We start from the raw sequence: 24,863 nt of genomic DNA, 5'->3' as shown, positions 1-24,863 counted from the left end.
CCATCCTGGACATCACCTATCATTGTGTTACTGCCAGTTTCACACTAGCAATTAGTGCTGTGGCATGAAGGTGACATGCCACTTCTACTCATGTGGCGAGGAGGTGTGATGTTACTCCATGTCTGGAAAACAGAACAGCACTGATGCCTGCACACAAGTTCTTAATAACCGATCCACCTTGGTACTCTTTCTCAAGAAACTCCTGGGTGATATGCCACTCCCAAATGAGTAGCAAAACAAGAAAGAAGATGGCATGGGACACCTCACACAGAAAAGAAGGGAAGGAGATTCCAGGATGACAGCTGTGGGCAGACCTAAGTGTGACTAGGCCAAATTGGATTAACGGGATGGAGAACAGAAGGAATGGATCTAAGTGGGTCCAACATCAAGAAAATTAACAAAAAGAGGCAATTAAACCCAGAAGAAAAATGTTACAGAGAGGAATCACTATTTGGCTTGACAGTGAACAACGTTTAAAGTCATTTAATAATAGAAACACTGTGAATGGACTTAACTGAAAAATGGGTTCAACTATATTGAGAAGATGGGAGTTGGTGAAATGTTGAAATGTGTGTGAGGGATAATGTTAAGACACCTGAATCTTCATCTTCTATAACATGTTGTTAATGAATAACAGCAAAATGAAAACATCATAAATACAAGAAGAGCAAGCTGCTTAAAAATATAAAGAAATTTTTAGAAGGAACTCAAAGAAGTAGTTGCCTTTTGGAAATGGGAATCTGGGCTGGGGAAGGGTGGGCCAGGACAGATTTTTATTTTTATAAACCTCGTGCTTTTATCTGAATTCTTAAGCTATAATATACGTAAGTATATATGTATATGTGTATATAGTATATGTACTAAATGGGAAAAAAATCAAAATTAAGCCAAGTTGTATCTTTAATTGTTCTTTATAATATTTTACCTAACGTATTTAGCATTATGTGTCAGTCACTGTTATCAGTGATTTATGTGTATTGAACAGTGGAAAAATATCTTATTGTGGGATGTAGAAAAATTTCTGTTTGGATCTAAAATCAAATAGATTTGTTGGCATATTATTAAAATTAACTGAAAATCCCTTAAATCTCCCATTACCTTGCAGTATATCAAACAGGTAGTTTTGTATACACACCCTTGAATCCATTCCTGCAACCCTTTCTTAGATAATATTTCTTAAGGGCTCTCAATTCATTAGTATTATTTTTATTATTGTAGGGGTATAAAGTTGAGTTATTCAGACTGCTAAGTTTATAAATCACTTGTAGTCTCTTTATTCATCCATCCATTCATTTCCCCCCACTTTGTCTCCAGTCCCCACTCCCATTCTCATCCCTTGTCCTTCTGGACACCTGCTCTAATGTCTTTAATTATACCCGTAGCCTTGCAAAATATGCAGTGATAATCAATCAATCAAATAATTTGTGAAAAGTTTAAAAAGTGAGGTTCAGGTCATCCCTGGATAACTCCAGTCCTGTGGCTCAACAAAGCTATTGAAGCCTCTGGTTCTTCTGAGATCTTTGTTCCACTACCCACAGTATCAACTTCTTTGTAAGACCAATATCAAGATAATTTTAAGACCAGTACTCCTCACTGGCTATAAGACGGCAGCTGATGGTAATCAGTTCTGCATGATTCCATGTTCACGTCCAGGCAAAGAGAGAGACTGGTTTCAAGAGGTTTTTTCTTAAGGGCAAGGAACGAATTTTCTAAGAGACCCTGAGAGTTCTGCTCAAGTCTCCCTGGTCTGCATGACTTGGATCTGTCCACACCTGAATCAGTCAGTGTAAAGGAGAGAAGGGATGATTTGCTGATACACAATGGGAGGAACAGAATGGATATTGGAGTCAATCACAATCCTCGAAAGCCACTTCACTGGTCTCCCGATTTTATCTTCCTTTCCACCGATCCATTCGATACAGCAACCATCTGACTACATCACTCATCACTTAAAATCCTTCAACTGTATGGCACCTAGTCTTCAAAGACGACCCTCCCACTGAATTACACCTCCTGGTATTCACATCTTGAATCTGGGTTGGCTCTGCAATTTGCTTTTGACCAGTGATGCCATGTGGCTTCTGAAAGTGGGTCATAAAAAACTTTACTGTTTCTGCTAGAACACTGTTTTTTAGAATACTCCCTCTAGGAAACCAGCCACCATACTGTGAGCTGCTAAAGCTGCGTGAAAAAGCCATGAATAGGCACAATGGTTGACAGCCCCAGCTGAGCACCCAGCCAACATACACGTCAGTGAGCCACCTTGGGCATCCAACCTGGTCGAGTTTTCACATGACTGCAGCTTTTGTATGACGGCAACCACCTGTAAGACTTCAAGTGAGAACTGCCCAGCTGGGCACAGTCAACCTACAGAACTGTGAGAGATAATAATAAATGGGTGCTTTATGCCATCAAGTTCTGAGGTGGTTCATGACTTAACAATAGACCACTGAAACAAATGTCTTCCCCCACATATCAGTTTTGGTTGCATCTGGCTGTGAATAAGAGGACCTGAGCAATAATGACTTAAACAAAGGCCTTCAATGATCCTACGTATCAAGGAGCCTGGGGGAGGCAGTTCCAGGGTTTGCTCAGAGGCTTGGAAATGTCAAGGACCCAGATGCTACTTTTCCACTCTGCCATCCTCCACCCGGTGGCTTTGTGTTGTTAAGATTGTCATGCATTCCAGATGACCACAGTGCCGCACTGTCACATACAGTCAGGACAAGAGGGGCAAGGCAAAAAGGATGTCTTCTCTTGATCTCTGAGGTTTTATTTGGAAATCTAATTTTTCCCAAGAACCCTCCAGCATTCTTGCATTTTTCCTTTATTGGTCAGAACTGGCCACTTGCCAACCCCTCTCCGGTCACTGGGAAAGGAGGCAAAGAATTAGCCAACCGGTTATGACGTATCTTTTGAGTCTGGGGGCTGGGCCTGCCTTCCCTGAGATCAAGGGGTCTCTGCCCACCGCCTGAATAAAGTGGGGTTCTGTTTTCGGGAAAGAGGGAGTAGAGTTGGATGTGCCACTGTGCCAGCCACGCCGTTACCTGAAGCCCCATCCTTAAGCGCCCTTCCTCCTGTGTCCCATCCCCACTAGCCCTTCCTTTCCTCTGCTGTGCATCTTGGCACATGTACCTGGAATGCACACTCTGTACCTAGGATGCTCTCATCTCTCAACCACGATCTGAGATATATATCCTTCAGATCTCAGCTCAAACATTACTTTCTCAGGGAGCTCTCCCCTCCCTGAGTTATAAGCTCTCTTAGGACTCTGCACTTCTTTATTTTTCAGGACTCTGCACTTCTTGGGTTCACGTAATAAAACCTAAGTATGTAGTTGTGTATGTATGAATTAATGTCTGCCTTCTCCATTGACCAAAGATAGGAGCTGTGACAATATTTCCATCACTGTATTCACAAGTATCTAGTGCATACTCAATAAATAATTATAAAATATATGAGCACTGTGTTTTGCTCTCTCACCTTCACCCACATCTCCCTGTGCTGGTGTTGTATAAACACTGAGTCATTTAAAAATGTTATTTTGAATCCTAAATCCTGAAAAACTTCAAAAGGGTGATCTTAGATTGTCCAAGCAATGATTGTCCAGCATTTTACTTAAACAAGAGCTTATTTTATGCTTGGTGAAATTATTAAGTTGCAGTTCAGGATACTACAAATAAACAATTTATAATGTTATAGAATCCTATTCATCTTTCAAGTTTTGGATAACTACGTTACACATTTTTTTTTTAAAGTGCAGATTAACATAATTAGGAGAGCCCTCTTAAAGAAGGATAAATTAATTGTTCTAGAAACGAATGTATTTTATAGTATACCCAACCTGAGGGTCCTGGCGTGACGCTGAGACTAGGTTTCTTGGGGAACAGAATCTTAGTATTGGAGGAAGTTTTGAAAGGTAGATGATTTGGTATTGGAAAAATTTCTGTGCCAATATTCTACAGATAGATGTAAAAAAATAGTATTTCCATACTTTATTTTAAAGGAGAAACCCAGTTCTAAGTTATCGTTTGTGTTTATGAATATCCCTCCTATACATACCAGCTCTGTGACCTTGGGCAAGTTGTTTAATCTCTCTGTGCCCCAGTTTCCTCAATTGTGAAATGGCATGAGACCGTTGTGAGGATTAGGCGAATTAGTATATGCAAAGTGCTTAGAACTGTGTCTGGCTCCTGGTAAGTGCTGTGTACCTGGGGTTGTTACTCCAATGTCTAGCATAGTGGCAGGATCTCAACGCAGAGCCACCAAAAGCATGGGTTTTCAAGGTTTGAATCCAGGCTCTACCACTTAACCAGCTCTAGGAACCTTGGTATATCATTTATTCTCTCTAAACCTCTGTATTCCCATCTGTAATGGGGATATTAATATCTACCTCATGAAATACAGTTTAAATTAAATCAAGTTGTGGCTGCAAGTACCTGGTACACCATGCTGCTCTCACTTGATGCCTCAGCTGCCAAGAAGCCATCATCCCCGCATGGCAGCCCAGAGTGCCCGGGACTGCGGGGCATGAAGGGCATGCAGGAGCCATCAAGTTCAAATTCAGTCATTTTTCAGAGGGAACAACTCAGGGGCGGAAGGACAGGGGATAAAGTGACTTGTTCAAAGTCACCTAGCTAGTTAGAGACAGAGACACGTTGTAAAAGAAAAACAGTTGTGCACCTCTCTGTTTTAGGATAACATTTTACTTTATTATATTTACATTGTGTTAATTTGTAATCCCCTTCTTTTCTAGGAGTTGCAAATACTTCCTGTGGTCCGGCCATTACCCATCAAGGTACAGAGAGGCAGGAATAAGTTAGTTGCATGAGCTGGGACCCCGTGACCCCTCACTGTCTTTTAGGAGACCTGTTATAGACAGGTTTTCTCCGCTTCTCTGAATAGGAGGAGTCGATGGATGGGAGCAGCTCTGGGAAACACTGTGGCAGAGGCCATCCTGGTTCTGAAGCCACTGAGAGGACCCAGGGCCAGGAGTCCTTGGTCCTTAGCAAACTCTATCTCTGTTCCCTATAATGAGCAAAATATAAACATTCTTTCCAATGACTATATTAGTTTCTAATTAAAATGTCTTCTCTTAATTGATGATCTTTAATACTACTACTATGCACCTGTAGAGAATATCTTTATAAAGGGTTCAAAGATCATATCAGATAAATATTTGGAATGTAGAAAATGATTCTAGTGGCCTACCTTCTCTTGAAGGTTCATCGAGCCAAATGGGGGAGCCCTGAATGGCCCCTGAGTGATCCCTGAGTGAGCTGGCCGTGTCTGAACTGGAGGCAGCTCCAGGGCCCACTGCAGGGCAGTGCTTCTGCCAGGAGTGAGCGCTGGGCCCTGAAATGCATCTGGGCCACCAAGGAGACTCACCCCAGCAGCAGTTGAGGGATTTTCATCTCTCAGATGGACGGTTGCCCAGTGCGGTTGCCCCTGAATCAGGCACTGCAGCTTAACCCAACGCCAGCCTGGAATCAGCCCAGATCTTCCCTGGGTTCTGCCGGTGAACTTTTCTCCACTTCCTGAGAAGAATAGAATTTTACCTGCTTAAAAGTGTTTTATTCTTTTCACTGCTTTATTCTTTCAAAGGAAACAAAATTTAATCAAAATCCTATTTCCAAAAGAAAACAAACCAAAACAAATCTAATTTACTAGGGAAGGAAAAAAGAGTGTAGAGTTCACATGAGTTCTGAGGAATCCAATTTAATAGAGAAACTGCTTATAGGAAACTTGAAAAATGAATTTGAACTGCTAAAATGAATACACTCAAGAGAAAAAATGCTGTTGATAATGTTTGTTGTTCTCCTGTGTTGTGCTTTTGTACTAGGCAGTGGGAAGCATGCTGTTTAAAGGGAAGTCCCAGGCACACTGCAATTCTCAACTCTGCTGGTCATACAAACAGAACCGTGAACTTAAAGTCACCAGGGGCTTTGGGCTTTGGGCTTTGGGCTTGGACAAAAGGAAATGCTATTTTAGATGCAAACTATTATATATAGGATAAGCAATAAGGTCCTACTGTATAGCACAGGGAACTATATTTAATATCCTGTGATAAACCATAATGGAAAAGAATATGAAAAAGGATATATATATATATATATATAACTGAGTCACTTTTCTGTGCAGCAGAAACTAACACAACATTGTAAATCAACTATACTTCAATAAAATTAAAAAAAATTTTTTTAAAAAGGAAATGCTTTTTTTTTTTTTTTTTATGGGTGTTGAATTTTGTCAAAAGCTTTTTCTGCATCTATTGAGATGATCATATGGTTTTTATTCTTCAATTTGTTAATATGGTGTATCACATTGATTGATTTGCGTATATTGAAGAATCCTTGCATCCCTGGGATAAATCCCACTTGATCGTGGTGTATGATCCTTTTAATGTGTTGTTGGATTCTGTTTGCTAGTATTTTGTTGAGGATTTTTGCATCTATATTCATCAGTGATATTGGTCTGTAATTTTCTTTTTTGGTAGTGTCTTTGTCTGGTTTTGGTATCAGGGTGATGGTGGCCTCATAGAATGAGTTTGGGAGTGTTCCTTCTTCTGCAATTTTTTGGAAGAGTTTGAGAAGGATGGGTGTTAGCTCTTCTCTAAATGTTTGATAGAATTCACCTGTGAAGCCATCTGGTCCTGGACTTCTGTTTGTTGGAAGATTTTTAATCACAGTTTCAATTTCATGACTTGTGATTGGTCTGTTCATATTTTCTGTTTCTTCCTGGTTCAGTCTTGGAAGGTTATACCTTTCTAAGAATTTGTCCATTTCTTCCAGGTTGTCCATTTTATTGGCATAAAGTTGCTTGTAGTAGTCTCTTAGGATGTTTTGTATTTCTGCGGTGTCTGTTGTAACTTCTCCTTTTTCGTTTCTGATTTTATTGATTTGAGTCCTCTCCCTCTTTTTCTTGATGAGTCTGGCTAATGGCTTATCAATTTTGTTTATCTTCTCAAAGAACCAACTTTTAGTTTTATTGATCTTTGCTATTGTTTTCTTTGTTTCTATTTCATTTATTTCTGCTCTGATCTTTATGATTTCTTTCCTTCTGCTAACTTTGGGTTTTGTTTGTTCTTCTTTCTCTAGTTTCTTTAGGTGTAAGGTTAGATTGTTTACTTGAGATTTTTCTTGTTTCTTTAGGTAGGCTTGTATAGCTATAAACTTCCCTCTTAGAACCGCTTTTGCTGCATCCCATAGGTTTTGGGTCGTCGTGTTTTCATTGTCATTTGTCTCTAGGTATTTTTTTATTTCCTGTTTGATTTCTTCAGTGATCTCTTGGTTATTTAGTAACGTATTGTTTAGCCTCCATGTGTTTGTCTTTTTTACGTTTTTTTCCCTGTAATTCATTTCTAATCTCATAGCGTTGTGGTCAGAAAAGATGCTTGATATGATTTCAATTTTCTTAAATTTACTGAGGCTTGATTTGTGACCCAAGATGTGATCTATCCTGGAGAATGTTCCGTGCGCACTTGAGAAGAACGTGTAATCTGCCGTTTTTGGATGGAATGTCCTATATATATCAATTAAATCTATCTGGTCTATTGTGTCATTTAAAGCTTCTGTTTCCTTATTTATTTTCATTTTGGATGGTCTGTCCATTGGTGTAAGTGAGGTGTTAAAGTCCCCCACTATTATTGTGTTACTGTCGATTTCCTCTTTTATAGCTGTTAGCAGTTGCCTTATGTATTGAGGTGCTCCTATGTTGGGTGCATATATATTTATAATTGTTATATCTTCTTCTTGGATTGATCCCTGGATCATTATGTAGTGTCCTTCCTTGTCTCTTGTAACATTCTTTATTTTAAAGTCTATTTTATCTGATATGAGTATAGCTACTCCAGCTTTCTTTTGATTTCCATTTGCATGGAATATCTTTTTCCATCCCCTCACTTTCAGTCTGTATGTGTCCCTAGGTCTGAAGTGGGTCTCTTGTAGACAGCATATATATGGGTCTTGTTTTTGTATCCATTCAGCCAGTCTATGTCTTTTGGTTGGGGCATTTAATCCATTCACGTTTAAGGTTATTATCGATATGTATGTTCCTATGACCATTTTCTTAATTGTTTTGGGTTTGTTTTTGTAGGTCCTTTTCTTCTCTTGTGTTTCCCACTTAGAGAAGTTCCTTTAGCATTTGTTGTAGAGCTGGTTTGGTGGTGCTGAATTCTCTTAGCTTTTGCTTGTCTGTAAAGCTTTTGATTTCTCCATCGAATCTGAATGAGATCCTTGCCGGGTAGAGTAATCTTGGTTGTAGGTTCTTCCCTTTCATCACTTTAAGTATATCATGCCACTCCCTTCTGGCTTGCAGAGTTTCTGCTGAGAAATCAGCTGTTAACCTTATGGGAGTTCCCTTGTATGTTATTTGTCGTTTTTCCCTTGCTGCTTTCAGTACTTTTTCTTTGTCTTTAATTTTTGCCACTTTGATTACTATGTGTCTCGGCGTGTTTCTCCTTGGGTTTATTCTGTATGGGACTCTCTGCGCTTCCTGGACTTGGGTGGCTATTTCCTTTCCCATGTTAGGGAAGTTTTCGACTATAATCTCTTCAAATATTTTCTCTGGTCCTTTCTCTCTCTCTTCTCCTTCTGGGACCCCTATAATGCGAATGTTGTTGCGTTTAATGTTGTCCCAGAGGTCTCTTAGGCTGTCTTCATTTCTGACCACCTGATGGTCAATTACGAAAGACCTGCCACAGCAGAAACCCCCAATAGAAGCAAGTGAATTCTCCATGTTGGCACTGATAAGATCAATATCATCAATCTGTCAGAAAAGAGGGACAGTGGGAGTTATTTCTCAATTTAAAGAAAAGGAGGGGGAAAAAAGAAAGGCCAATGTCAATCCTAGAGACAAAATTTCGGCACTAATGTCAACATCTGGATTCAAACTACCTCCTTGAAAATAAAGGGTAAGTCATACAAAATCAATTGTTAAAAGGACCGATGTTTCATAGCCCACCTCTGAAGATGTCTCACTTTATACTTTTTTGCCATTCCATCATTCATCGACAATTTATTCACAGTGGAAGAGCTAGATAAAAGATGAAATCTAAAGTTGTTTGATACTAAACATATTCAGAGGTAAAAGATAAGATCACTTCCTTGCTAAAACAGTGGTCTCAGCTGTCCTTCTCCATAGAAGGTACTTGAGAGAAATAAAAAGAAATCTATCAGGGTTTTGAGCACTTTGGAACAAGTACTACATTCCATTTACCTTTTCCACCTTTTCAAAAATGAAATCAATTTATCCAAACATGATGGCAATGGGCCATCATGGGCTCTGACCAAAGTGGACCAACTGGGCAGTGGATGAACCTAATGTGCCCACTGGGCTCCTGAGTACCCACAACCTTCTCAACGGCTCAGCACTCCTTTGGTCCTCACCGTCTGCTCCAGCCCCCAGCACCAAGTTCCATCCTGCATACAGTAGCCATTCTGTAATTACTCACTGATGGCCATAATAATGACTGGTCAGATCACATCTGGTGTTTTTCCAAGTGTTCCACAGATCCAACAAGGAAACCTGCGCACTCTTCTTCTTTTTTTTTAACCTTTCATTATGAAAAATTTCAAACATATACAAAAGTATAAAGAATCCCCATCACCAGATTCAATAATTATCAACTTACGGACAATCCTGTTCCACGTATAAGCCCCCTACTGCCCTCTTCATCTCTTTGGAGCAAATCTCAGACCTTACATGTTTTCATCTATAAATATTTCAGTGTGCATTTCTAAAAGATATGCCCTCTTTCAAAAACATTACCACACTTAAAAAATGAAAAATTTCTTAATATCAAATACTGAGTGTTCAAGTATCTCTGTCTCACAAAGCCTGTTTTTCACAGTATTTGTTTGAATTAGGGTCCAAATAAGGTCCATACATTCTGCACTCTTACTCAAGCCATTATAAATACTACCTCTGAGACAACTGCTGGAAGCAGTGAGAAAACGAGAACAGTGAAATTAGATAGTGCTTTTTCCTTCTTTAAAATTTTCATGCCTTAAAAATTGCTCTGGTGTAAATTTTACTTGAATTAATTTCCATTTATCTTAAATTCTTCAGTGCATTTCATTGCCAAATGTCAGTTTGTCTTTGAAGAGTATGCTTCAGTCAACTTGGTGTGATAGTCATTCTGCTCTACATTTTTCTCTAGGTCTGTATGGGTAGAGGGATGCAAATAATCTAAGGTGAGTTTATATTTTATAGTTCAACATTTTAACACAAGCTGCAAAACTTTTATGCACAAGATTTGGAGAAAAGCTTCCTTCACATCAACCACACAGCGGTGGGTAAGGGCAGGTTACACAGTGGTCGGTGAGGACAGGTTCTGCAGATGGGCCCACACTGTTCCTCTCCGAGGCTCTAGGAGCAAAACCCACTAAGAGTAGGGCTAGTTGAGGCTCATTTCCTTTCAGCAAGAGAAAACATAAAAAACTCACTCCAGTTGTCTGGGACCTTGAGCGGCTTTGTGAATCCATGCTGGTGGTATTTCTAATATATATATATATAAATCACCCCCATACACACAAATAACAATACAGAATTTTAAATATTAGAAAGAACATCTTTTCACTGCTATGATACTTTCTAAAGGACAACTTAGAGAATTCTTACTGGTTTTAAAGAAAAAATGGAAGGCAAATTTAACTGTTTCTAGAGAAGAAACACGGAAAGCTGGGATCAAATGTTACCGTGCAAACAGAACACAAATTCTATGATTAGCCACTGAGTTCCAAGGGAAGATGGGGACCCTGGTCTGGCTGACCCAATCCTCTGTGGGCTCAGTGAAGTGACAGACACCAAAGCTGCACCCTGCACATCGATGAGGAACACTGTCTTGTGCCCATGAAACCTGCCCAGCAGGATGGAACTGCATGGTTACTATATGAAGGAATGTTCCAAAAAAGCAGAGCTTACATCGATTCCAAAATGTTCAGTGACTCCTCGGCCGTGCTCCCCCAGGACTCCAAACGAAAGGCTTTCCTCCAGAAAGATCCTTGCTTTATATCTGTATTTTAACTTAACCTAAGTGGTAAATAAACACAACTTTAAAATACTGAAAATTCATAAAATTCGTATTTGTGAATCTGCCTACTTGCTAAAATTTATTTGTAACCTCCAAATCAATACTTAGGGCATATGTGCAGGGTGGTGAAAAACTTTGAGTCACCTGAAATGCACCTTCCCAGCTGAGTTAACAGGCTACTGCTTCAGCTTATACTGCAAACAAGTGTCCTTCTCACATTCTGTTTACTGCCACATTTTTCGCATTTTGTGCTTTTCCTTGTGATTCTGTTGTTCACAATGGCCCCCAAGCACAGCGCTGAAGTTCGGCCCAGAGGGCCTCAGCGCAAGAAGGCTGTGATGTGCCTTACGGAAAACATGCGTGTGTCACATAAACTGCACTCAGGCCGGAGTTAGAGCACTGCCGGCTGTGAGTTCAATATGGCTACGTCAACGGTGTACACTAAATAAGGTGTCTTTACCCAGAAACACATATAAAACACGGTTATGTATTGAGTAACTGATGAAAACGTGGTGACTAGAGGGTTGCAGAAAACTAACTCTGTATTTGCCCTAGGAGCAAAAGTTCAGTATTTGGTAATTCAGTATTTGCAGCAGGTTTATAGAACATAAATATATATATATATATATATATACACACACACACACACACACACACACTCACACATACACACATATACACACACACTTTATAGAACATAACTACCATGAATAATGAAAATTAACTGTACTTTAGATGCTCTAAAATGATTCAATTTAACTCAGTAATATACACAGCACAATGCCAATTTTTAAAGAAGGAACTGTTAAGACACTATGAGTATAGACATGTAATCTATCTGTTAAATACTGGTCTGATTATACATAAAAACTCCTAGGGAAATATTGTAAATATTCTTCCCTCAGAGGCACTATTCCAATTTAGATTCATTTTTTTAATCCAGAAAAAGTTTTCATTAATATGTTTTTTAATCTTTTTTTTTCCCCTTTGTTTTCCAGCTTATAAGAAAGTCCTTTCCCATCTAAGGTTTAGATGCATATTTATCTATATGTTCTTCTAATTATTTCATAAATTTTTTGGTTTATACATTGGGAGGCTGAACATATGTACAGATTTTTTTCCCCCTAGTGTTTAATTGATTTACCCCTTTATGATATGTATGTAATAAGTTTCACAGCTGAATTAAAATACAGTGATTATCAACCACTAAATTTTTTTTAATTAATTAATTTATTTATTTATTTATTCATTTATCACTTTTGGCTGCGTTGGGTGTTCGTTGCTGCACACGGGCTCTCCCTAGCTGCGGCAAGTGGGGGCCATTCCTCATTGCGGTGTGCAGGCCCCTCACTGCAGTGGCCTCTCTTGCTGCAGAGCACGTGCTCTAGGCGCCCAGGCTGCTGTAGTTGTGGCGCCCTGGCCTAGCTGCTCTGCAGCATGTGGGATCTTCCCGGACCAGGGCTCGAACCCATGTCCCCTGCATTGGCAGGCGGATTCCCAACCACTGTGCCACCAGGGATGTCCCTCAACCACTAAATTTTTATATATATAACATGAGAAGTTGGGCTCTTAAATCTTTCCATGACTCATGTAATCTTCTCTTGTGCCAGAATCATAATTTTAATTATTAAATGTTTAATTACTATGATTTTTTCCACTGAAACTATAGAAATAATGCACAGAAATATATAAGATGGGTTGATGTCTCATATCATGCGTCTGATAATTTATTTTTTAACCATCAAGATTTTACAGGCTAGGGCTTCCCTGGTGGCGCAGTGGTTGACAATCTGCCTGCCAATGCAGGGGACACGGGTTTGAGCCCTGAGTTGGGAAGATCCCAAATACCGCGGAGCAACTGGGCCCGTGAGCCACAACTACTGAGCCTGCGCGTCTGGAGCCTGTGCTCCGCAACAAGAGAGGCCGCGACACTGAGAGGCCCGCACACCGCGATGAAGAGTGGTCCCCGCTTGCCACAACTAGAGAAAGCCCTCGCACAGAAACGAAGAACCAACACAGCCAAAAATAAATAAATAAATAAATAAAGAAGCTTTCATTAAAAAAAAAAAAAAAAAAGATTTTACAGGCTAATCTTGTGAATCAATATCAAATTGGGAGAGGGGTCCTCACTGGGCTTTTACCTGAATTTTCATTAACAATGAACAAACTAATTTGGGGAGAATTACATCTTTTCAATACTAATTCTTTCCCATCCATTAATAAGAGGTATTATATGAGTGAGATAGTCTCTAAAAACCATGTTTTAGAAAATATTTAATAATATTATCACAGTACTGGAACACAAACAGACAGGTAAAACAAAACAGGAATCCTTTTGTCAAACCCTAATTTGTATACTGTAATTTTACATACTCAGTACTTTAGGTACTTGATCTGTTCCTACACTTTACATTTTGTTTCACTGGCTGTATATTTGCCCATCAGTACTGATTTATTATTGTACCCCTGTAACATACAGTTCTAACATCTTGTGGCCGACTATCTCTCCCCTACATTATTCTATCAGTCTTTGACACTCACAAGAGGAAGGAGAGGAAAACAAATCTCTTTTATTGACATTTAGGATGTATCTAGATTTCCTCAAGAAATAGTGAAAAACTTAAAAAATAAGATATGAAACCTTTATTTTGAATCCCTATTCAATTGATGGACTCAGAGATTCAGATTTTAATGGTCAAATGCAATGGTGGTTTATTACAGGAAAATCAGTGTAATACACCATACTAATAGAATGAAGGATAACCACATGATTAACTCAACTGATGCAGAAAAAGCATCTGACAAACCCCAAACCTCTCATGAGAGAAGCATTCAACAAATAAGAAATAGGAGGGAACTTCCTCAACTTGATAAAGGGCATTTATGGAAAACCCACAGCTAAAATCACACTCAATGGTGATGGCCTGAAAGCTTTCCCTTTAAAGAGCAGGAAGGACACTCACTCTTGTCACTTCTAGTCAACACTGTACTGGAAGTTCTAGCCAGAGCAATCAGGCAAGAAAAAAAAAAGAAAAGCATCCATCCTTGGAAAGGAAGAAGCAAAACTAGCTCTATTCACAGATGACATGATCTTATATACAGAATAAGATCCACAAAAATACTGTTTCAGCTAATAAACAAGTTCAGCAAAAGTTGAATGATGCAAGATCAATACACAAAAGTCATCTGTATTTCTATAATTAGTAGTGAACAATCCAAAAAGGAAATTAAGAAAACAATTCCATCTATAATAGCATCAAAAAGAATAAAATACTTAGCATCAAAAAGAATACAATACTTAGGAATAAATTTAACCAAAGAGGTACCAGACTTTACAGTAAAAGCCACAAACAATACTGAAAGAAATTGAAGAAAACTGAAATAAATGGAAATACATTCCATGTTCATCAATGAGAAGACTCAGTATCATTAAGATGGCAATACTTCCCAGAGCAATCTAAATATTCACTACAATCCCTATAAAAAATCTCAATGCCATTTTTTACAGAAATGGAAAAGCTGATCCTAACATTCAAATGGAATTTCAAGGGACGCCAAATAACCAAAACAATCTTGAAAAAGAACAAAAATGGAGAACTCACGTCTTGATTTCAAAGTTTACCACAAAGCTACATGAATTAAGTAATTAAGCATGGTACTGGCATAAGGCTAGACATATAGACAAATGGAATAGAACTGAGAGTCCAGAAATAAACCCATATACCTACAGTCAACTGATTTCAACAAGGGTGCCAAGACCATTCAATGGGAAAACAATAGTTTCTTCAACAAATGGTAAAGGGACAAATGGATAACCACATGCAAAAGAATGAAGTTGAATCCCTCTCTCACAGAATATACAAAAATTAAGTCAAAATGGATCAAGGACCTAAAATAAGAGCTAAAACTATAAAAACCTCAGAAGAAAACATAGGGGTGTATCTTCATACCCTGGATTTGGCAATGTATTTCTTAGATATGACACTAAAAGCACAAGCAACAACAAAAAACTAGATAAATTGGACTTTGCCAAAATTAAAAACTTTTGTGCATCAAAGGACACTATCAAAGAAATGAAAAGACAACCTATAGAATGAGAGAAAATATTTGCAAATCACATACCTGATTAAGGGTCTAGTACCCAGAATACATAAAGAACTTTACAAAAAGACACCCCAGTTTAAAAATGGGCAAAGGACTTCTAGAGGCATTTCTCCAAAGATATACAAATGGCCAACACAAGAAAAGTGGCTCAACATCATTAGTCATTCAAGAAATGCAAATCAGAAATGCAAATATACTTCACACCTACTAGATTGGCAAAAATTAAAAAAAAAAAAAAAGTATACATTGGTAAGGATGTGGAGAAACTGAAACCCTCCTCCATTGCTGGTGGGAATGTAAAATGGTACAAGCCACTGTGGAAAACAGTATGGCAGTTCCTCAATAAGTTAAAAATAGAATTACCACATGATCCAGCAATTACATTGCTAGGCACATACATGAAAGAGTTGAAAACAGGGATTCAAACAAATACTTGTACATGAATGTTCACAGCAGCACTATTCACAAATGCCAAAAGGTGAAGCAATCCAAATATCTGTTAACAAAAAACCCAAAATGTGATATACCCACACAATGGAATATTACTTAGCTTTAAAAAGGAATGAAGCGAAGAGTAGCCCCTGCTTGCCAAAACTAGAGAAAGCCCGCGCACAGCAACGAAGACCCAACGCAGCCAAAAATAAATAAATTTTTAAAAAAAGAAGAAAAAAGGAATGAAGTACTGATAAATGATGCCACAAATTGGATAAACAATGAAAACATTCTAAGTGAGTGAAGCCATAGTCATATATTATATGATTCCATTTATCAGAAATATCCAGAATAGGTAAATCCATATAGACAGAAAGCAGACTGGTGGGGGCTAGGGGCAAGGAAAAATGCGAAGTGATTGCTTAATGGGTACTGGGTCTTCTTTGGGAGTGACAAAAAGGTTTTACAACTAGCTAGTTGATGAGTGCACAACACTGTGCACGTACTAAATGCCACTGAACTCTACACTCTAAAATGGCTAGTTTTATGTTATGTGAATTTCACCTAAAAAAAAAAAATCTCAATAGTCATGGTTTCTAAAGACAGTGTATTGTATCCCCTTTTAAAAAGCTGAGTTTTACAAAATACATATTATATGATTTCATTTATATGAAATTCTACAAAAAGCAAAACTACAGGAACAGAAAGCAGATCAACGGTGGCTTGCGGCCAGGAATGGGGTACTGATTACAAAGGGGCATGAGGGACTTCTGGAGTGACAGAAATGTTCTATATCTTGACTGTGGTGATGGTGATAGGGGAGTATACATCTGTCAAAACTTATCAAACTGTACTCTTAAAGTGAGTATATTTTATTACGTGTCAACTATACCTCCATAAAGTTGGTTTTATAAAACTCAGTCTTGATTACTCTTTAAAGGTCAGGGTTGGCATTTAATGTTAATCTACTTCTCTAGTATGATCAGAATGTGCTTATGATACATAGTAAGCAAAGCAATGAAGACATTATACATTAAAAATGGTCATAAACAAAAGGCCTAACTGCCAAATAGTCTGAATACTAAAATAATAAATAAACATAGTTGCTCACCAATTCTGGAAGAGGGCAAATAGTTCCAGTATTCATATATAACCCCTCGACTACAATGAAACGTCGAGTTACACGAGCCTTGCGAGGATTCTTTAAAAGAAAAAAAAATAGATGTTTTAAATTTCAGTAACTCCAAATACAAAATCTGTTATGAGCTCTCTAGCACTTTCACCCTACAAGATTTATTCACCAAGATAAATCAACAAATAGATAGACTATATTAATTTCAAGCTCAAGGTTTGCGATCCTGTTATTTTGAGATGAAAAACAGTGCTTTCTTCTCTCAGACATGTTTTCAGGTCACACAGTCAACTAGGAGGCCTCACACACAAACACAAACTGTTTAGACACTGAGAATACTAAAACACAAACAAAACCCTCCAAGCCCAGAATGACTGGGAAGGGACCCAAGGGAACTTTCTGGGGGAGATGGGGGCATTTTATGTCATGATGGGGGCCATGATACCTGGGCTACACGGGTATAACCACTGGTCAAAACTGTATAACTAGGACTAATGTATTTCAATGTAAATTTTACCTAAAATAAAAAGAACTCTAATGATGATGATGATAATCATCATCATCACAGAGACTGAGTGGGGAGTTAGGTGACGGTTCAGATGATACAAGAGTGGCAGAATATTGAAAACAAAGCCGGGAGAAGGGTACAGGGGGCTTCACTATACTACTGTTTCCTTTGAATGTGCCAGAAATGTTCCTAATAAAAAGTTAAAAAACAGACAAACCCTGACCTCCCTTACTTACCAAAAAACAGATGAAACCCTTCTCCTTCCTTCCTCCTCACTACTGGTTCAAGTAAAACTGGACTATGACCTCACCCAGTCATGTTCGGAGGTGGTGCAGTGGAGGGACTCTTTCAAGTAACACACACCTTCCCACACCCCACTGACGTCAAATCACTAATAAACCACTCCCACTGCTGAATCTGTAGATGTTTCAGGTATGCTGCACTGAAAAAATTCCACAGAGTTTGCCGCCACCTTTCTACTCAAAGGTTTCTTGCCTCTAAGCTTCTAATGAACAACTAGAAACTCAAATATCAGAGCTATTCTTTAAGGGGTATTTTAGAACCCGCAGCTGTATGTAATACTGAAAAAAGTGTCGGCTGAAGCATGCGAAAGTTTACACCATTCTTGGTCATCTTCACTCCGTCCCTAAGTCAAACCTGAGGCTGCGGGTCTGCTGGGAGGTCACAGCTGAGGACCTGGGGGCATCCCGCCTCTCCCTGCCTTTAAAACACAAAGTATCTTTCTTATGATCTTAAAATACTCAATGAAGGAATATTTTATTTTTGGAATATTCTTGGGAAATGGAAAAGTACAAAAAAGAATTTAACAAATGAGCTCGTTACACCACACACTGGTAACTTTTTCTCGTAAATACATATCTTTGTAAATTACCTTGTTCAAATCAGGATTTTACTGCAATCGTTCTAGGACCTGAGTTTTTAAAATATTATGTTGTGAACATTCTCACATTATTTAATATTATTTAAACCATGATTTTAATGGAGATTTAATATTCCACCTTGTAGATACACCGTAAATTATTTAACTGTTCCCACAGTGCTGGATTTAGGTTGTTTCCTTCATTTTGTTTTTTTACATCACGTGAATACCCTTCGATCTCTGACACCATTTCTGATTCTCTTCTAAAGATAGCACTCCAGAGGGTATAGATATTTAAGAATCCCAGAATATACCTGCCCATTTACCCTCTAGAAAGGCTGTGCCAACTGAAGCTCTCCTCAGAGTTTTTGGAAGGCCCCCTGTACATCAGTGTGGCACTGATTATTACCATAAAAAGTTTTCCCTAATTGGACAGGCAAAAACTCTTACCCTAATTTCTGTAACTGTTAGTGAGGTCAGACTATTTTCTATTTGCTCAGTTATCTGCATTTCTTCTATGAACTGCTGTTTTTACTTATTATCTTTTTTTTTAAGAAGGATTAATATGGGATAAGAGAACTCTATAAGAAAAGGAATGAAAAAACATATGAACTCCATTAGTTGGGAAACTGACAAAAAGAGTTTGATCCAAACTCAGATTATTTAACTTACTTTCAAAGGAAATATAAGCATCTAAGTACAAAATATTTAAAATTTTAACATTTATTATTTTTGTGAAAACAAAATTAAAAAAGAATTATTTCTAAAAACCAAAATGTAAAGTAATTTAGAAAGCCTACTCTTGGCAGGAATATGTGGTATAAATTAATTAGTAAAAAGGTAAAAACTATAAAATGGAAATAAATTTTAAGATAACTTTATTTCTTGTTATTCATTAAAAAAAAAGTTCCACAGATTATAAATCTTATACAACACACACACAGAACTTGAATATGTTGTCTTCCAAATTTGTACAATGCTAACTTGGCGAAATAACTCTACAGCAGACTGGTTCATTGGTCACACTTTCTAAGGCAGTGTTTTTCAATACGGTAGCATTCTATTACTGAATCAGAAAAGGGACATCTTTTTACAATCTGTAGAAAGAATTCATTGGTGGAACGGTCTCAATTTTAAGATTTTCCCTATACATTCTTCTAAATTGTATACTTATAAAACACTGTCTGTAGCACACCTAGCATAAAATAGCAGAAGTCTATGCGTATTCACCACACGAATGTGTATAATCATGAAGTGCTGCTCTTAGGCTATCACCTAAACAAAGATGACAGAATCCAAAAGGAATAATTCAAATATCTGGGAAAATGGAAATTAACACAAAATTAAGGATGTGATGAGCATTTTTATCAGTTACTCTAGTAACGGATGAGTTACACTGGGAAAGTCCACTTGAAAGTGGTGTTTGAGACAAAGGATGTGGTGACCAGGTTCCCAGTACACTTCACACACAGTGGTTCCTGCTGCAGAACCACAGACCACAGAACTACCTTCTCTGTTCATGTTGTCAGGGGCAAATAAATGCTAATTCTAACAGTGATGCTTTGAACACGTTTCCTCTGTTCCACTCTCTATCAGAACAACAAGGAGCAAGTTCCACCTGCCTAATTCCCTCCCTGTCCCAAGGGACTACACAGGTGCTCGAGAAGAAGTGTAAATAGGTTGCAACGTAGAAGGAAACCATGCGTGAGGCAGCTGCTTCCCACAGGGAGCAGCTGCTCAGAGATCTGGGATGAGGTTGGGGTAGGGAGAAAGAGTCTTCACTTTGTTCATAAATTCATTAATTAAGATCTGCCGCCATGGTTTCTTCTGGTGAATCGATACATGATTTATTCTGATATGAATAAGCCTATTTTGAATTCACTAGATACATCTTGTTAATGCCCTAATGAGTTCTGTTGTTACTTCTGTAGAGTTGAGTGTACATCCCTCCACCCCCAAAATGCATGCTGTTTTTCTCTCTCTCTTGTAGAAAGCTGCCTAGATAACCTTCCCCCACATTTGCCATATATAATTATGGCAATGATGAGGCAATTACTATCAGGCTTGACTCTCTAATCTGAGGTACATTTAATAAGCAGAAACACCCTTATTTAATGTCCACATGTGATCCACAGGCAAGTTTTCATGACAAATTACCATTTCGTTTATAATTTAGCTGGTTAGAAAGTACAAAAGAACTGTGTAATTTTCTTCAAAAGAATCATACCTTTTGATCTTCAATCTCTTGTTCTTTCAATAGTCGCTGCAGGTCATCCATATCATTATGGTTAAATAGCTTAATGTCACTACGTGATGCCTGTAATCCCTTCTGAATAGCAAAGCAGGCAGCTTTATCTCTGCAAGGAAGAAAGACCCACCAAATTGGGGTTTAAAGGGTCTTGTCAACATTCTCAGAAAAGGAATGCTTGCTTTTGTAAGTTGACCAACATCCACTTGTTAAACTGAACATGGCAAATAAATAAAACATGTTTGAACATTAATATATTATTGTTTGCACTTCACTCTGCAAACCTTTCCACATAACTACCATACTGATTCTGTTCTACGAAGCAAACTCTTGCCATATTTTGACCTCTGAGAAATCAGCATGCATCTTACTATATAGATGGCATATTAGTTTATTCAAAGTACTTTTCTCTTTCTGAAAAATAAATGAAATATTGGTGCATCTCACCATCAGTGGCATCTCTGATTTGACAGGCCACCACTCTGCCATTACTTTGCCATCAAAAGGAATACTGGGTTACTGACTCTACATAACCCAGGGGAGAACTCTGAGTCATGCAGATTAATCTTCAGTAAGATCTCCTAAATTGAGTTAATGGGGGGCAGGATATATTTCTTAAATTAAGTGTATTATTTAAAAGTACATGCAACACTTCTACTTCTGAGAAAATAGACATATTTTCCCTATTTTTCTCACTGGGTATAACCAAAAATCCTGGACATCATGTATAAGACAAACATAAGATGATGCTGAAAAATGGAGAGAAAAGGCAGACCAGCGAGGGATCTGAGAAATGACATGAAACAAGTTCCTGGAATTTCCTAACTTGGAACTGATGCAGCTGGCAAACTGGAAATGCCAACAGGCGAGACAGAAAAGCTCTGACAAAAGTCTGCTCTCTGTAGCCAAAGGGACAGGAAAGGGGGCAGCCCAGCAAAGGTCTCTACTGCAGCCAAACCACAGAAAAACCTGGGCCTGTCCCCTCCACACTAGCAAAGGCTGAGAGGGGGACCCAGACTCTAGCCTTCACGAGGCCATAACAAGGCTCCCCAATACCCCTGTGGGAGCTGTCAGAGAAGGGAGCCAGAACTTGTATCTCTGTTGGGTAGTAACAAGTGGCTCCCACTGTGGTGTTAGTGAAGACCATGTGGAGAGACCTAACTTCCAATCTCCTGCAGGGAGAGACACTCTCCCCTGCCTATGCTTAGGCTGTGTTAGGGGAGGCTCAGACAAGAGTAGGACTCTCACCAACAACCAGAAGAAATGAAAATAACCCCACCTCAGTGTCAGTGGAGTCCCCGTGGGGACCCTGGACTTGTACTTCCACCTGACAGTAATGAGGCAGCAGTGCCCCCCTGCCCTTGTTGGAAGACTGTCAGAGAAAGCCAATTCAAACAGAAAGTTTAAATAAAGCATAAACTATAACAGCATAATATGAAACTGTTCATGTTTCACTTGTCATACCAATAACCAGAAAATATCAAACAATGAAAAAAAAAGAAAAAAAAACAATTAACAAATGCCAGTACGAAGATGACAGAGTTGTCAGGATGATCTGATAATGACTTTAAAACCATCATGATAAAAATGTTTCATGAGTAATTATGAACATGCTTGAAACAAATGAAAAAACAGGAAGCTGCAGCAGAGAAAAGGAAGATACAAAGAAGAATCCTGTGGGGATATTAGAACTAAAAAGCAAAATAGTCAAAAGAAAAAGCATAGTGGATGAATTCAGCAGCAGAATGGAGAGAGGAAAGAATCAGTGAGCTGAAAGATGTAACAGTAGAAATCAAGTCAATGTAAATCGCAGAGAGAAAGTAGACTAGAAAGGAAAGAACAGTCTCAGGGACCTGTGAGACTACAGTAAAATATGCAACATTCAAGTCTGTAGAGTTCTAAAGAACAGAATGAGGGTGGGACTAAAAAGGTACTTAAAGAAATAATGGCTGAAAACCTATAGATTAAAGAAGAGGCGTAAAACTATAGATTAAAGAAGCTGAGCAAAATTCTTGCAGGTAAACCCAAACAAATAAATGCCAATTCAATTATAGTCAAACTTCTGAAAACTAATGACAAAGAAAAAAATCTTGAAATCAGCACAAGAAAAATGACACCTTACATGTAAGAGAAAAGCAATTTGAGTGACAGTAGATTTCTCATCAGAAACCATGAACACCAGAAAAAAGTGTCCCAATGTATTTCAAATGCTGAAAAAAAAAAGACCTGGCAACCAAGAATCCAAAACTAGCAAAAATATCCTTTAGGAATGAGGGGGAGAAGACATTCTCAGTTGAAAAAAAAACTAAGAGACTCTGTCCCAAGCTGACTTCCCCTAGAGGAATGGCTAGAGAAAGCTCTCCACATAGAAAAAATAAATAAATAAAAGAATCTTAGATTATCAGGAAGGAAGAAAGAATACTGTAAAAAGTATGAACAAACACACTAGGCTTTTCTTCCCCTCTTGAGTTTTCTAAGTCATTGTGGATGGTTAAAGTAAAAATTATAACACTATCTGATGTGGTTCTCAAAGTGTTTACAGGAAATACTTAAAACGACTGTATTATAAATAAGGAGAGTAAGGGGATGTAAAAGAAGATAAAGGATTCTATAACTGAACTGGTAAAATAACACCAGTAGAATGTGATAACTTATGCGTACATACAACATCATACTTACAGCAATGACTAAAAAACTATACAAAGGGAAACACTTGAAAACAAATAAATAAAATAAATAAGATAAATAAAAATGGAACTCCAAAACTCATTCAATTAACCCTGAGAAAGGCAGGAAAAAGAAAAAAGAAAACCAAAAACAGAGAGAACAAATAAGAAACAAAAAATAAAAATTGGGAGGTTAAGATCCCATATATCAATAATTACATTAAATGTAAATGGCTAAAATATACAATTTAAAGACAGAGTGGCAGAGTGGATTAAACATGCTGCCTATAAGAAATTCACTTCAAATGTAATGAGATGGGTAGTAAGGGAAAGTGTGTGTGTAGGGCGCACTGAGGGCGCACATGTAGTTATATATATATATATATATATAGTTATATGCTATATATATGTATGTATGTTATATACAATAATATAGGTAGTAAGGGTATACATATATATTACATACAATAAACACATGCAAACATTCAAAAGGGAAAGCAGAGTGCCTATGTTAATATCTGATAAAGTAGACTTTGGAACAAAGAAAATTACCAGAGACAGAGAAGGATGTTATATAATGATAAAAAGACTCAATTAACCAGGAAAACTTATCCTAAATATGCACCAAATAACAGAGCTACAAAAGATAAGACACAAAAACTGATAAAAGTGAAAGAAGAAACTGACAAATTACAACAACTGACAGAACTACCAAACAGAAAATCAGCAAGGATATAGAACTCCATAACACCATCAACTAGGAAGATCTAATTGTCGTTTATAGAACACTCCATTCAGCAGAATATTTTTTTTCTATTTAATGATAATGACAAAAAAAAAATTTCTCTCAAAAGGTAAATAAAGTTTCATATGTAAATTGCTTTTTGTCTCACTAAAACTTTTATATAAGTATACCTTAGGAAGTTGACATGCAAAACTAGCACTCTCTCTTACTGGATTAAAGGATAGAAGTGGCAAATGAACAATTTGTATGTTTTTTCTGGTTTTTAATTTGCATATCAGTGACTTTTAAAAAATAATGATCAGTGTAACATTTGATCATTGAATACTATTATATGAAAAACAGAAATGTATAAAGAAGGAAATTAATCACATGTGTCCTATCATGGAGTGATACCTTCTCACTGGTGTCCTCACGTGGCCTTTTCTCTGTATTTGCCAGAATATTCTTTCTTAAGTGACTATGGAACATATTCCAAGATAGACCACATCATGAGCCATAAAACAAACTGTAACAAATTAAAAATTTCCAAATGCTTGGAAACTAAACAACACACTTCTACATAACTCATGGGTCAAAGAGAAATAAAACACAAAAATGAACTAAACGAAAATGAAAATAAACGCATCAAAATTTGTGGAACACAACTATAGCAGTGATGACAGGGAAATTCATAGCACTAATACATTAGAAATGAGGAAAAGTCTCAAATCAGTAATTGAAGTTCTCACCTCAAGAACCTAGAAAGAGCAAACTAAACTGCAAATGAGCAGAAGGCAGGAAATAATACCAGAAATCAGTAGAAATGAAAACAAAAATACAACGTAGAAAAATCTATGAAACAAGGAGCTGATTCTTTGAAAAGATCAATAAAATTGACAAATCTCTAGCAAAAATGACAAAAAAGAGAGCAGACAGAAATTACCAGTTAGGAAGGAAACAGGGATCTGCAGACATTAGAAGGATAGTACGGGAATATCACAAACAATGCTACACATACAAATTTGACGATTTAGAAGAAATGGACCAACTCCTTGAAAAACACAAACTACTTCAACTCACTCAATATTTGAATAGCCTTACAAGTACTAAGGAAATTAAATTCATAGTAAAAATACT

The 24,863-nt window shown here is 37.7% G+C and overlaps 1 protein-coding gene across 1 annotated transcript in view; it reads right to left on the bottom strand.

Moving 5' to 3' along the window:
- Positions 1–4,686: 4,686 nt before the first annotated feature.
- The window catches only part of LOC130708371 (serine palmitoyltransferase 1-like), a 46,427-nt gene continuing 26,250 nt past the window's right edge, over positions 4,687–24,863 (bottom strand). Inside the window, exons 7-9 of the mRNA XM_057548202.1 lie at positions 16,680–16,769; positions 10,924–11,031; positions 4,687–5,537 (exon numbers count right to left, since the gene is read on the bottom strand). The gene's annotated coding sequence lies outside the window, so the exon portion shown is untranslated. The remainder of the gene's footprint in view (positions 5,538–10,923; positions 11,032–16,679; positions 16,770–24,863) is intronic.

The sequence above is a fragment of the Balaenoptera acutorostrata genome, chromosome 6 (genome assembly GCF_949987535.1).
Source record: "Balaenoptera acutorostrata chromosome 6, mBalAcu1.1, whole genome shotgun sequence".
NCBI lineage: Eukaryota > Metazoa > Chordata > Mammalia > Artiodactyla > Balaenopteridae > Balaenoptera > Balaenoptera acutorostrata.
This window is presented reverse-complemented; position numbering and strand designations above follow the sequence as displayed.